Source organism: Magnolia sinica, chromosome 11, assembly GCF_029962835.1.
Source record: "Magnolia sinica isolate HGM2019 chromosome 11, MsV1, whole genome shotgun sequence".
Classification (NCBI taxonomy): Eukaryota; Viridiplantae; Streptophyta; class Magnoliopsida; order Magnoliales; family Magnoliaceae; genus Magnolia; species Magnolia sinica.
Window position 1 is genome coordinate 68,234,066 of NC_080583.1, and position 14,306 is coordinate 68,248,371.

Here is a 14,306-nt window from a genome sequence, read left to right on the forward strand (position 1 = left end):
CCTTTCTCCTTTAATTGAGTCGGCCTAGACGTGGTGTTCGCCAGTGGGTAATAGTCCCATGATTGTGTTTTTTCAGCGAGACTATCGAGGTAATCCCATACCTCGTCAACATCTTTGTTGATGAACTCTCCATTACACATTGTCTCGACCATTTGGCGCATGGAAGATGTCAGTCCATCATAGAAAAAATTTGTAATGTGCCACGTTTCAAATCCGTGTTGTGGGCATGAACTGACCAAATCTTTGAACCTTTCCCAACATTGGAAGAATGTTTCATCTTCCTTTTGGGCAAAGTTCATGATCGCTTTTCTGAGGGTAATCGTTTTATGATGTGGGAAGAATTTTTTTATGAATTCCCTCTGCATGTCGTTCCATGTGCCAATGGATCTAGGACGCAGTGAATGTAACCATGTCTTAGCTTTCTCTTTTAAGGAAAAAGGAAAGAGTTTCAGCCTAATTGTATCCTCAGATACATTAGGAAAACATAATGTAGCTATAATCTCATCGAACTCTTTCAAATGTAAATATGGACTTTCTGATTCAAGTCCATGGAATTTGGGAAGGAGTTGGATAACTCCTGGCTTGATGTCCATTTGTCCTGTGTTTTCAGGAAAAATCATGCATGAGGGCATACTCACTCCCGCCGGTTGCAGATAATCTCGTAAAGTACGAGGCGGGGGTGCCTGTTGCACCTCATTTTCATCTTGGGTATCCTCCACCCTGGGTGGAAGTAGAGGAGGTTGGTCTTCAGCCATAACTTCAGTTAACTCAGGGGATTTCGAGCGGTGTCTAGTCCTGCGATGGATAGTCAACCCCTTAACCAATCCTCCTTCAGTCAAGAGACGTCGAGTGTTGTCACGGGCCTACTTGGGCATGAAAACAATCACAGCCCTCAATTAAAAACCTAATCCTAAGAAAGGAAAAGAAAAACTAGAAAGAAAGAGAGAGTTGGAAAGAAATTACCAAATTGAAGCCCCTAAGTTAAGGACCTGCAAAATAAAACAAAAATAAGTTAGATTCTAAAAAGGAGAAAAACAATCTTTTAAAAGAAAGATAACAGTAAACTGATTTCTAAAAGAAAGTGGAAACTTCTAAAATAAATTAAGAAAGTCCTAAACTTAAAAAGTAAATTACTACAAGAGAATTGAAAAATAGAAAGTAGGGAAGGAGCTTACTGAATTAGAAATTTCTATCTTAAAGGCCTACAAAATAGGAATGTTAGTTTTTAAACAAAAATTCTAAAAATAAACTAGGAAACAAATTAGATTCTAAGAGAGTTAAAGTTAGAAAGTTATTAGAGAACAAAAATTTTAAAAACAAAAAAAAAAAAAAAAAAGTTTCTAAACTATTTCCTACAAATAGAGAAATACTAGAGTTAGAAAATTTCTAAGATTTAAACCTTAATTCTAAAAATAGAAAAAGTAGAGAAATTAGGAAGGAATTACCAATTTAAGAACTTATGTCAGGATCCTACAAAACAGGAAAATAGGTTAAGTTATAAAAATAGAATAAAATAAAATAAAAATCTCTATCCTAAAGTAAGTAAAATCCTAATCCTAACCTAATTCTAAAACTAATTAATTTCAGAAAAACGTAACCGTCAGTCCCCGGCAACGGTGCCAAAAACTTGTTCACACCCCAAGTGCAGGGTTGTGATGTAGTAATAAACTCGGTAAGACCGAGGTCAAATCCACAAGGGCTGAAACTTGTACGTTATCTGAAACTAGATAGAAATAGAACTAGACTAAGATGTGATCTAAACCAAATAGAATTTAAGAAATAATTTGTGGAATAATTATCCAAAACTTTAAGGAATTCAGAGGAAGGAAACTAGGGATTCAGAGGATCCACTTGTAGGGATCAGGGAGATCTTATGTCTGCATTAAGATTTATGGAAATCAAACTGAACCTACCTGATCTGGTTTTTAAGAGATGAAAAGTATATGAATTAGAATGGATTCCATCATCTAACCATGCCCAGGAGACAAAGCAAACAACAGGATTAAACTAATTACCAACCAATCAACCATGTATGAGGATCAGGAAGGGTACTGTCATCCTACCATGCCCATGGAGCAATGATGAACAACAGGGCTTTCTGACTTCATAAACATAAAAAGGGGAAAGAAATATTCAAAGCCATTGCAAACCCATTGTAATTTCAGTCACAACAGACCATTAAAGACTAAGAAAAATATTCCTTATAATAATCAACTTAAAACCAAGCTCAGTTCAGAAATTTAAATTAAATGCATGAAATAGTGTCTCCCATCTCAATACAAGCTTCACCTCTTAGCCCTAGCTAAGAGGTTTATCCAAACATGACTGGGCTAAACAAAGCAAGTGATAATAGAGAAACAAAGAAAGAAAAGAACAAGAGGGAAAAAAAACCAGCTTAAATAAACTTCACTTCCTGTCTTCTCTTAGACCCAACTCTTGCTCACGTCCACGCCGCCTCCGTTCCTTCACGTCTTGCCCCTTCCTTCTCTGTTTCTTCTCTTTCTTATAGCCCCAGGGCCCTAGAGACATCCGTTTGATGTTGCCACTGTTGGTGGGATTTCTTACGCAGCAGCGTGCGCAAGCAAGGATTGCGGACCGAGCTTCATTGTTGATGGGGCCCACGATCAGTGTTGCGTGAAGAATCCAGTTCGTCCACTGGATTGTGCACGGAAAACCAGTCAGACATGACCGCTTCTACTCTAGTTTGGTGCAACCAATCAGGCCTTTAACTGTACCGTTTATTCTTGCGTTTACATGAGATTTGCCTGTGTGGGCATGCATTGAAGCAAAAGGAAATCTTGGCTGGGGTCATCCCCATCCCCTGGAGCCTGTGTACGGTCCAGATGGACCATACAATCAACGGTGGTGGCCCACGGAAGGCCGGACGCGCGAACGCACGTCCCTGCGTAAACAGGGACTGCGTAGTTCTTACGCTGTGATGATGGCAGGCCTCCATTCGCTGTCGATTTAGTAAATCCACGCCGTCCATTGAATTCCTCTCGGAATTTCAGTTGGGAAGGGACGGTTTTGGATCAGATTCGGCGTGACCCACGAAAGAAATCAGCTGCAATAGTTGTAGGGCAGTCCATTTGTGACCATTGAAACCAACACGTGTGCGTGCATGAGTGCATAAAGTCAACATGGGTTTGGCTAAATCGAGCCCCTCTGCATGATGGACGGCTCGGATTGAGCATTTGGACCATGATGATGGCCCACTGAGATCATCCGCAGTCTCTGTTTCATGAAAGAAACAGAGTTCGAGTTTTGTACGCCCTTGTGTTGCCATGCACTCTTAGTGCAAAAAGTGTACTATGTACACTGTATGATTATTATGAGAAATCCACACCAACCATCTTGTTCCTCATTTCATTTAAGCCGTGGAGGCCGAAGTTAAAGCGTATCTGGACAGCGGGTGGGCCCGAAATCAGGATTTTATGGACTGATCTGTTAGTTCAGCCACTTTCACGAGGATCCAATGGCTGAAATTTGACGTGTACGGTTAGTTTTTGGTCCTCGAGCCATGTATAAAGTTTCGAGCCAAACAGATGATGGAAACCCAGTGATCTTGCATTCTGGCTGACTTTCAAGCCGCTTGAGCTTCAGTTTCTCAATTTTCGCGGATCCCTGGCGTGTAATTCCGTCGATCTTGGTCCCCTGGAGTCCGTCCCTTGCCTTGGTACATTCTGAACGTTAAATCCGTACTTTTAGCATCCCGATCCAGTCTCAGCTCGCAATTTCACCTTGCAACACAAACATGATTAAAATGGGTTATTCAATGGTACCATGTTCATAAATCCAGGCAATAACTGGGTCTGATATGTAATATTTGACCCTCAACACAAAGCCATTGCAAACCCATTGTAATTTCAGTCACAGCAGACCATTAAAGACTAAGAAAAATATTCCTTGAATAATCAACTAGAATCACATTCAATTTATGAATTAAAGGCACACAGTAAAATCTCCCATCTCGCTACAGGCTTCACCTCTTAGCCCTAGCTAAGAGGATTAGCCACACATGAATGGGTTGATCCTAAAAATATAAAGGAAATATAAAGGAGAAGAAAAATGGAACAAAAAAAAAAGGAAAGAAAAAAAAACACTTAAGGCTTTTTCTCCCACTCACATTCCAGCCTTCTCACGTTCCAGCAGCTCTCTCTCCAAACCGAGCACACCCTCTGTTTCTCTTTTTCTTCCGTTTCTCTCCCTCGAATCCTCCCTTGAATCCTCCACACGCTGCCAGCAGCTTGAGTCCCTCCCTGACGTGCAGCAGCAACCAAAACCGAGCCTCTTTCTCTCTCCCTGACGTGCAGCAGCAACCAAAACCGAGCGCTGCTCCTCTTCCTTCTTTCACATGCGCCAGCCTCCCCCCCTCAGTCGAATGGAGAGGTGTAATTTATAAAGAGAATTCGTGCACAAGTCATATTCCAACTAGGAGTTGGATTTCATTCCTGCGCATCCTGTTTTTACACAAGGACGATCCGATGCTGATTGTTGTCCACTAATTCACTTTCGATCCCATCTGTCAGCATGGGGACAGACAAAATCCCCTTACCTATCATCTGGATGGTCCGGATCATGGTGTTGATCAACACCGAAATCGTACAACAGCCCGCAAAAGTCGGCCTGCGCCCGGACGCGAAAACAGGGACTGCGTATTCATTACGCTGTGACGCTGGTGGGGTCCATACTCAGATTCAAATGAAAAATCCAAACCGTCCACCAGATTGCTCTCGGAATTTCGGTTGGGAACCACTATTTTTGGACCAAATTCTATGTGGCCCACAATACCTTCTACTCCGCCGTCCATTATGCCTTTAACGATTAGGATTCTGCAATATTTTACATGGTCTCAAAAGGCCGCCTTGGTGAGGTAAATACCCCACCTACGCACACAATGGACGGTCCCGATTGATGTTATGCATGATGTGTGGGGCCCACAAGCAGAACCGACGTTTGTGCGGATCTTCACTATAACGGCACTTGCCGTTTTACGCAAGGAGTCGGTCAAATCCGACTTTGACCGAGAATCTCGGTCCAGTGTACGCTGAGTGCGCATGCACTTGTGTTCGTGCGATGTACATGTGGCTCCATTGTGATGGTTGTGAGAAATCCGTTCCATCCATCTCTTTTCTCAGATCATTTTAATAGTTGGGACCATAATTGGAGCATATCTAGGTATCAGGCGGGCCCCAAATCAGGATTTAAAAGGCTAATCCATCCGTTGGGACACTTCCACAAGGACTGAACAGATGAAATTCGACGTGTACGGTTAATTTATGGTCCTTAGGCCACGTATGGAGTTTTGAACTGATCAGATGGTGGGAACCCTATGATCTTGCATTCTGGACACTTTTCAGGCCAGTTGAGCTTCAATTTCTCGATTTTCTTGGATCCCTGGCGTGCATATCCGTCGATCTTGGTCTCCTGGGGTCCGTCGCTTGCCTTGGTGATTTCAGACCGTTAAATCCATGCTTTTAGTACCTTTTCCCAGTCCAGGCTCGTGAATACGCCCTGCATCACAAACATGATTAAAATGGGCTTATTAAACGGTACCATGTTCATAAATCCAGGCAATAACTGGGTCTGATATGCAATATTTGACCCTCAACACAACCCCCAACCAGCATTTGGCTAGTCCCGAGCAAAATATACGAAAAGTAAGTTGAGAATTACAGAACAATTTCTACAAACTCGAGAGATTTATGAAAAACAATTCAGATATTCGAATTCTAAGATTCATGAATGTTGGCATTACTTTATCCTAGAATCAAACTCACGGTACTTCATAATCAAGCTCAAATATTAATCCATTAATTAGAACGATTCTAAATATTGAATTCCATGGATGTATAGTCTAATCTCGACTTGTCAACATTAAGATTCACCTCGATATTTAAGGATATCATTGGTAACAACTAAGAGAATTCACGATAACCCAACTTGGCTTACACATTATCTTTTTATTCTTTTAATTTTTGATTTTTTCATTAGAAATAACGCGAAGAAGAGGGATCAGATCCTCACCTATAGGGAGCAAACCTAAGGTAAAGACTGTACACCCAACTTTTTCACATATCATTCATGGGGAATCGAATCCTTACCTATAGGGAGCAAACCTATGGTAAAGACTGTTCGCCCAATCCATTCGATTTCTCAAGTTGGTTCCTTTCATGTTTAGTGATTACCAAGTTAATCCTTTAATATCGAACTAAAACCTTAATATGCAAGCGAGATGTGTCGTGCGAATTCATGACTCAATCAATGTTTACAAATTCTAATAATGGATTAATAATTCAAACTTAGCTGTGAAATTTAATAGATAACTGAATCCAAGAGTCATGAAGTACCAACATCACGCATCTTGAAATTCTAAGTGCCCTAGATGGCCTGTCAAAATCACTTCGACTTCATCAGAAATCCTGAAAAATTAAAAATTTTCACAACTTTTGCTCAAGACCAAGAAAACACTGATTAGGAAACCTAATCTCCCACCCCCAACCAAAAATTTACATTGTCCTCAATGTAAAAGAAATAAGCATGCAATGCACATGGGATAAAATAAGTAAATGAGAAGTGATGGGAAGATAATACCTGAAAGAATCAAGAGGCTTTCCATAGCTATTTACGTAAAAAGGGGTCAATGCAAGAAGTAAAATAAAAATAACAAAAATAAAATCCTACCTATACCACTTTCGCAGGTACTCTCGATTACATTTAGCGTATGCAACAAGCCTTTAAACCCCTAGGTTGCCCCTAGTGGACGAGTTGTAGTCTCGTGAGGGTTTGCAGTAATGCTACCCACAACCATTGAACTAACTAATGATAAAAATGAAATGAAATGAAGAACTGGGTTGCCTCTCAGGAGCGCTAAGTTTACCGTATTTAGCCAGATAAATAAAGCAACTACCCTAGTCCTAAGAAAACAGGAAACCTACCTATACCTCCATCAGACTAGGAGATCAATCCTGGTAAACAGGATCAGTCAGAGGCATGGACATGTCCTCTGAATCAAATTTCTCGACAAATGGTTTCAATCGATGTCCATTGACTTTAAACTCCTTGCCATTGTCGGGATCTCTTATCTCAATGGCCCCATGCGGAAAAATAGTGACAACAATGTAAGGGCCGGTCCAACGAGATCGAAGCTTACCTGGAAAGAGATGTAATCTAGAATTGTATAAAAGGACCTTCTGACCAAGCGTGAATGATTTTCGCAAAATATGTTGGTCATGAAATGCTTTCATCTTGTCCTTATAAATTCTTGAATTATCGTATGCATCATTCCGGATTTCCTCAAGTTCATTCAATTGAAGTTTGCGTAGCGAGCCAGCGTTGTCTAGATTGAAATTAAGATTTTTGATCGCCCAGTACGCTTTATGTTCCAGCTCCACAGGTAAGTGACAAGCTTTCCCATAGACAAGTCTAAAGGGAGACATTCCAATAGGGGTTTTAAAGGCAGTACGGTATGCCCATAAGGCATCGGTCAATCGGATTGACCAATCCTTACGATCAGGGTTAACTGTTTTCTCTAGGATATGTTTGATCTCCCTATTGGAAATCTCAGCTTGTCCACTTGTCTATGGATGGTATGGGGTGCTCACCTTATGAGAGATACCGTATTTCTTCATTAAGCTCTCAAATGGTTTATTACAAAAGTGTGAGCCCCCATCACTAATGATGGCTCGAGGCGTTCCGAATCGAGAAAGGATGTTTTCTTTTCAGAATTTAATGACCGTGCGATGGTCATTAGTTCGACACAGAATCGCTTCGACCCATTTAATGACATAATCCATAGCGAGCAAAATATACAGATTTCCAAATGATTGGGGGAATGGTCCCATGAAATCGATGCCCCAGCAATCAAATGCTTCAATGATAAGGATGAGATTCAAAGGCATCATATTTCGACAGGATAATGCTCCTAATTTCTGACAACGCTCCAAGCTTTGCAAAACTCATGAGTGTCCCTAAACATAGTGGGCCAGTAAAAGCCACACTGCAGAATCTTGGCCGTGGTCTTTTTAGCAGAAAAGTGACCACCACAAGCCTATGAGTGACAGAAGAAGATGACACTCTGATGCTCATCGTCTGGTACACATCTCCTTAGGATTTGGTCTGGGCAATATTTAAATAAATAAGGATCATCCCAGAAAAAATTGCGCACCTCGGTGAAAAATTTCTTCTTATCTTGTGTAGTCCACTGTGTCGGTATGGCACCTGTAGCAAGATAATTAGCAATATCAGCGAACCAAGGTGAATGAGAGACTCTGAACAGTTGTTCATCAGGGAACATGTCATTGATATGGGGCGTCTCAAGGGAATCAGATGTATTAAGGCGAGAAAGGTGATCAGCCACAACGTTTTCTACTCCCTTTTTATCTTTAATTTCCAAATCGAATTCTTGGAGTAGAAGGATCCATCGTATCAGGCGGGGCTTAGAATCATTCTTAGAAAGAAGATACTTCAGTGCCGCATGATCTGTATAGATAATGATCTTGGATCCGATCAGGTAGGACCTAAATTTATCCAAGGCGAACACTACGACTAAGAGTTCCTTTTCCGTAGTCGAGTAGTTCACTTGGGCAGAATAGTTCACTTGGGCAGGATTTAGAGTCCTACTCGCGTAATGAATGACGTAGGGCCTCTTATCTTTTCTCTGGCCTAGGACCGCCTAAAGAGCATAATCAGAAGTGTCGCACATAAGCTCAAAAGGAAGGCTCCAGTCGGGTGGCTGTATGATAAGTGCAGTGGTTAACGTGCCCTTAAGCTTGATGAAAGCTTCCTGGCATTGCTCAGTCCACTCATATGGAGCATCCTTTTGAAGAAGATTACATAAAGAACGAGAGAGGAGACTAAAGTCCTTTATGAATCGCCTGTAAAATCCTACGTGTCCTAAGAAGGATCGCACGTCTCTGATATTCTTGGGTGGAGGTAGGTTAGAGATAAGATCGATTTTTGCCTTATCTACCTCGATTCCCTTGGACGAGATGATATGCCCAAGGACAATTCCCTTCTGAACCATGAAATGGCACTCCTCCCAATTAAGTATCAAGTTCTTTTTTTCACATCTTTTCAGCGCACATTTAAGACTTTCCAAGCACTTGCTGAAAGATGGACCGTAAACAGAGAAATCATCCATGAAGACCTCTAGATATTGCCCTACCATATCAGAAAAGATACTAAGCATACATCACTGAAAGGTGGCAGAGGCATTACATAGTCCGAATGGCATCCTTCGATAGGCAAAGGTGCCATAGGGACATATAAATGTGGTCTTTTCCTGGTCTTCAGGGGCTATCTCTATCTGGTTGTAGCCCGAATACCCGTCAAGAAAACCGTAATAGGAATGACAAGCTAACCTTTCCAAGATTTGATCAATGAATGGTAAAGGAAAGTGGTCTTTCCTCGTGACGGTATTCAACTTCCTGTAGTCAATGCACATTCTCCAACCAGTAGTGACTCTAGTTGGCACGAGTTCATTATTGGCATTGGCTACGATGGTGATTCCGGACTTCTTAGGGACCACTTGAGTTGGACTCACCCATTGACTATCAGATATAGGGTATATGATACCCACGTCCAATAGTTTAAGAACCTCGGCCTTAACCACTTCCTTCATGTTTGGATTAGTCTACGTTGTGGGTGCCGAGCGATTTTTGCATTATCCTCAAGATATATGCGTTGAGTACAATCGAGGGATCGATTCCCTTGAGGTCCACTATCGTCCATCCCAGGGCTCCTTTATGCTCAATGAGAGTAGATATGAGCGTACTCTCCTGTTCTTTCTCCAGGTGGGCAGAGATCACCACCGGGTATGTCTCATATTGACCTAAATAGGCATATTTCAAATCAGAGGGCAAAGGTTTTAGGTCAAGCTTCGGCGGCTTGAGGTTAGACGGTAGAGGCACTACATCGGTTTGTGGTAATTCTTTAAATTGTGGCCTCCACCGGTTAACTTCAAGTACCGGTGCAGTATCAAGCAAGGCACACGTCTCCCTAATCATGTCATCATCAAAATCATGGGAGTGGGCCAGGCACGTCTCTAGATGGTCGGAGGATAAGGTCAGCGGTGTCGTATCTTCCACGAAAGAGTCAATCATGTTAATGTCGTGGAAATCGTCATCATCCTCTGAGTTGCTGCCGTTATTGAAAAAAATGTTTGACTCCAATGTCAAATTTCCAAAAGACATAGTCATGACACCATTCCTGCAATTGATAATTGCATTTGACGTGGCAAGGAATGGGCGACCAAGAATGACGGGAATCTGAGTGCTCATGTTATTGATGGGTTCGGTGTCCAGGATGATAAAATCTACAGGGTAGTAAAATCTATCGACCTGGACTAACACATCCTCAATTATCCCTCTTGGTACACGAACAGAGCGATCAGCAAGTTGTAGTGTGGTTAGGGTGGGTTTTAATTCACCCAAACCTAACTGTTTGTATACCGAGTAGGGAATCAGATTGACGCTCGCTCCTAAGTCAAGAAGTGCGTGATCAATTCGATGGTTCCCGATTACACATTATATGGTTGGGCTACCGGGATCCTTGAATTTCTGCGGCACGTCTTACTTCAGGATTGCAGTCACTTTCTCAGTCAAGAGATTTTCTTTTGAATAATTTTTCGTCTTTTGATCGTGCATAAGTCTTTCAGAAATTTGGCATATGAAGAAATCTGTTTCACGGCATCAAGTAGAGGAATGTTGACTTTCTCTTGTTTCAACACCTCTAGGATATCCTGAGAATTAGAAAGAGGTTTTGGTGAAACCAACCGTTGGGGGAACAGAGCAACTGGCTTCTCTAGAAGTTCTGGTTCTAATTTTTGTGGGGCATCACTAGCTCCATCATTGTTGTCCTCTTCTAGTTCTTGAGTTTTTTTGGGTCTAACCGGAAGAGTTTTATCAATGATCTTTCCACTCCTAAGAGTGGTGATGGATTTAGCATGCCCCATCTGATTTGAAGAGCTGGGATCATTAATCTCGTACTGCGGTTTAGGATTGGGGAGAGGTTGTGCAGGAAGCATCCCCTTTTCTATAACCGTCATATGAGAATCTATCTTTTGCATAAAATCTGTAATTCTCCGCATTGCCTGAGCCAGCTCTTGTATGGGATTTTGAACCTGTTCCTCTTGAGGTTTCACTTGATTTGGATTTTGATTGAAGAAACCTGGAGGGGTCGTAGTTTGTCCATTCCTCCAACTAAAGTTTGGATGATTTTTCCAGCCAGGATTGTATGTATTGAAGTTAGGTCCAGTAAAAGGTCTTTGATAGTTGTTTACGGCATTAGCTTGTTCATTCAACACTCCTCGAAAGGCGGGTATTGTAGGACAGTTTTCAGTTGTGTGAATGTTGCAATCACAGATGCCGCAAACAATTTCATTGACCTTATCCTTCTTTCCTTCCATGGCCTCAACTTTTCTTATGAGCGTAGTCACTTTACACTTGAGATCATCCTCTTCTTTCAAGAGATATAATCAACCTTTCTCCTTTAATTGAGTCGGCCTAGGCGTGGTGTTCGCCATTGGGTAATAGTCCCATGATTGTGTTTTTTCAGCGAGACTATCGAGGTAATCCCATACCTCGTCAACATCTTTATTGATGAACTCTCCATTACACATTGTCTCGACCATTTGGCGCATGGAAGATGTCAGTCCATCATAGAAAAAATTTGTAATGCGCCACGTTTCAAATCCGTGTTGTGGGCATGAACTGACCAAATCTTTGAACCTTTCCCAACATTGGAAGAATGTTTCATCTTCCTTTTGGGCGAAGTTCATGATTGCTTTTCTGAGGGTAATCGTTTTATGATGTGGGAAGAATTTTTTTATGAATTCCCTCTGCATGTCGTTCCATGTGTCAATGGATCTAGGACGCAGTAAATGTAACCACGTCTTAGCTTTCTCTTTTAAGGAAAAAGGTAAGAGTTTCAGCCTAATTGTATCCCCAAATACATTAGGAAAACATAATGTAGCCATAATCTCATCGAACTCTTTCAAATGTAAATATGGACTCTCTGATTCAAGTCCATGGAATTTGGGAAGGAGTTGGATAACTCCTGGCTTGATGTCCATTTATCCTGTGTTTTCAGGAAAAATCATGCATGAGGGCATACTCACTCTCGCCGGTTGTAGATAATCTCGTAAAGTACGAGGCGGGGGTGCCTGTTGCACCTCATTCTCATCTTGGGTATCCTCCACCCTGGGTGGAAGTAGAGGAGGTTGGTCTTCAGCCATAACTTCACTTAACTCAGGGGATTTCGAGTGGTGTCTAGTCCTGCGATGGATAGTCAACCCCTCAACCAATCCTCCTTCAGTCAAGAGACGTCGAGTGTTGTCACGGGCCCACTTGGGCATGAAACACTCGCAGCCCTCAATCAAATTTGAAGCCTAGTCCTAAGTAAGGAAAAGAAAATCTAAAAAGAAAGAGAGGAAGAGTTGGAAAGAAATTACCAAATTGGAGTCTTAAGTTAAAACCTGCAAAATAAAACAAAATAAGTTAGATTTTAAAAAGAGAAGAACGATCTTTTAAAAGAAAAATAGCAGTAAATTAATTTCTAAAAGAAGGAATTCCTAAAAGAAAGTAGAAATTTCTAAAATAAATTAGGAAAGACCTAAACTAGAAAGTAAATTATTAAAAGAGAACTGAAAAATAGAAAGTAGGGGAGGAGCTTACCGAATTAGAAATTTCTATCTTAAAGGCCTACAAAATAGGAAGGTTAGTTTCTAAACAAAAATTCTAAAAAAAATTAGGAAACAAATTAGATTCTTAGAAAGTTACTAAAATAAAAATAGAAAGTTAATTTCTAAAAAGGGAAAGAAATAACCTAATTTCTAAAAATAAACTATTTCCTACAGAAGGGAGGGTACTAGAATTAAAAAATTTCTAAAATTTAAAACCCTAATTCTAAAAAAATAAGAAAAAGTAAAGAGATTAGGAAGGAATTACCAATTGAGAAACTTATGTCAAGATCCTATAAAACAGGAAATAAGTTAGTTTTGAACTCAAATAAAAATAAATAAAAAACTAAGGTTAGTAAAATCCTAATCTTAAACTAATCCTAAAACCAATTAATTTCAGAGAATCGTAACCGTCAGTCCCCAGCAACGGCGCCAAAAACTTGTTCACTCCCCAAGTATAGGGTTGTGATGTAGTAATAGACTCGGTAAGACCGAGGTCGAATCCACAGGGACTAAAACCTGTACGTTATCTGAAACCAAGTAGAACTAGAACTAGACTAAGATGTGATCTAAACCAAATAGAACTTAAGAAATAATTGTGGAATAATTATCTAAAACTTTTAAGGAATTCAGAGGAAGGAAACTAGGGATTCAGAGGATCCACTTGTAGAGATCAGGGAGATCTTATGCCTGCATCAAGGATTATGGAATTCAAACTGAACGTACTTGATTTGATTTTTAAGAGATGAAAAGTATATGAATTAGAATGGATTCCATCATCTAACCATGCCCAGGAGACAAAGCAAACAACATGATTAAACTAATTACCAACTAATCAACAATGTATGAAGATTAGGAAGGGTACTGTCATCCTACCATGCCCATGGAACAATGATGAACAACAGGGCTTCCTGACTTCATAAACATAAAAAGGAAAAAGAAATATTCAAAGCCATTGCAAACCCATTGTAATTTCAGTCACAACAGACCATTAAAGACTAAGAAAAATATTCCTTGAATAATCAACTAGAATCACATTCAATTTATGAATTAAAGGCACACAGTAAAATCTCCCATTTCGCTACAGGCTTCACCTCTTAGCCCTAGCTAAGAGGATTAGCCACACATGAATGGGCTGATCCTAAAAATATAAAGGAAATATAAAGGAGAAGAAAAACGGAACAAAAAGAAAAGGAAAGAAAAAAAAAACACTTAAGGCTTTTTCTCCCACTCACATTCCAGCCTTCTCACGTTCCAGCAGCTCTCTCTCCAAACCGAGCACACCCTCTGTTTCTCTTTTTCTTCCGTTTCTCTCCCTCGAATCCTCCCTTGAATCCTCCACACGCTGCCAGCAGCTTGAGTCCCTCCCTGACGTGCAGCAGCAACCAAAACCGAGCCTCTTTCTCTCTCCCTGACGTGCAGCAGCAACCAAAATCAAGCTCAAGTCCTCCTCTTCCTTCTTCCACATGCACCAAGATGCTCCCTCAGTCGAATGGAGAGGTGTAATTTATAAAGAGAATTCGTGCACAAGTCATATTCCAACCAGGAGTTGGATTTCATTCCTGCGCATCCTGTTTTTACACAGGGACGATCGGATGCTGATTGTTGTCCACTGATTCACTTTCGA

The 14,306-nt window shown here is 40.9% G+C and overlaps 2 non-coding genes across 2 annotated transcripts; both read left to right on the forward strand.

Annotated features, from left to right (window-relative positions):
- The first annotated feature begins 210 nt into the window (after nucleotides 1-210).
- Nucleotides 211-317, forward strand: LOC131219843 (small nucleolar RNA R71). Its single transcript, XR_009158485.1, has one exon. It is a non-coding gene; the product is annotated as a small nucleolar RNA R71 (small nucleolar RNA).
- An 11,373-nt stretch (nucleotides 318-11,690) lies between these two features.
- LOC131219645 (small nucleolar RNA R71) lies at nucleotides 11,691-11,797 on the forward strand. The gene has a single exon (XR_009158292.1). It is a non-coding gene; the product is annotated as a small nucleolar RNA R71 (small nucleolar RNA).
- Nucleotides 11,798-14,306: the final 2,509 nt, after the last annotated feature.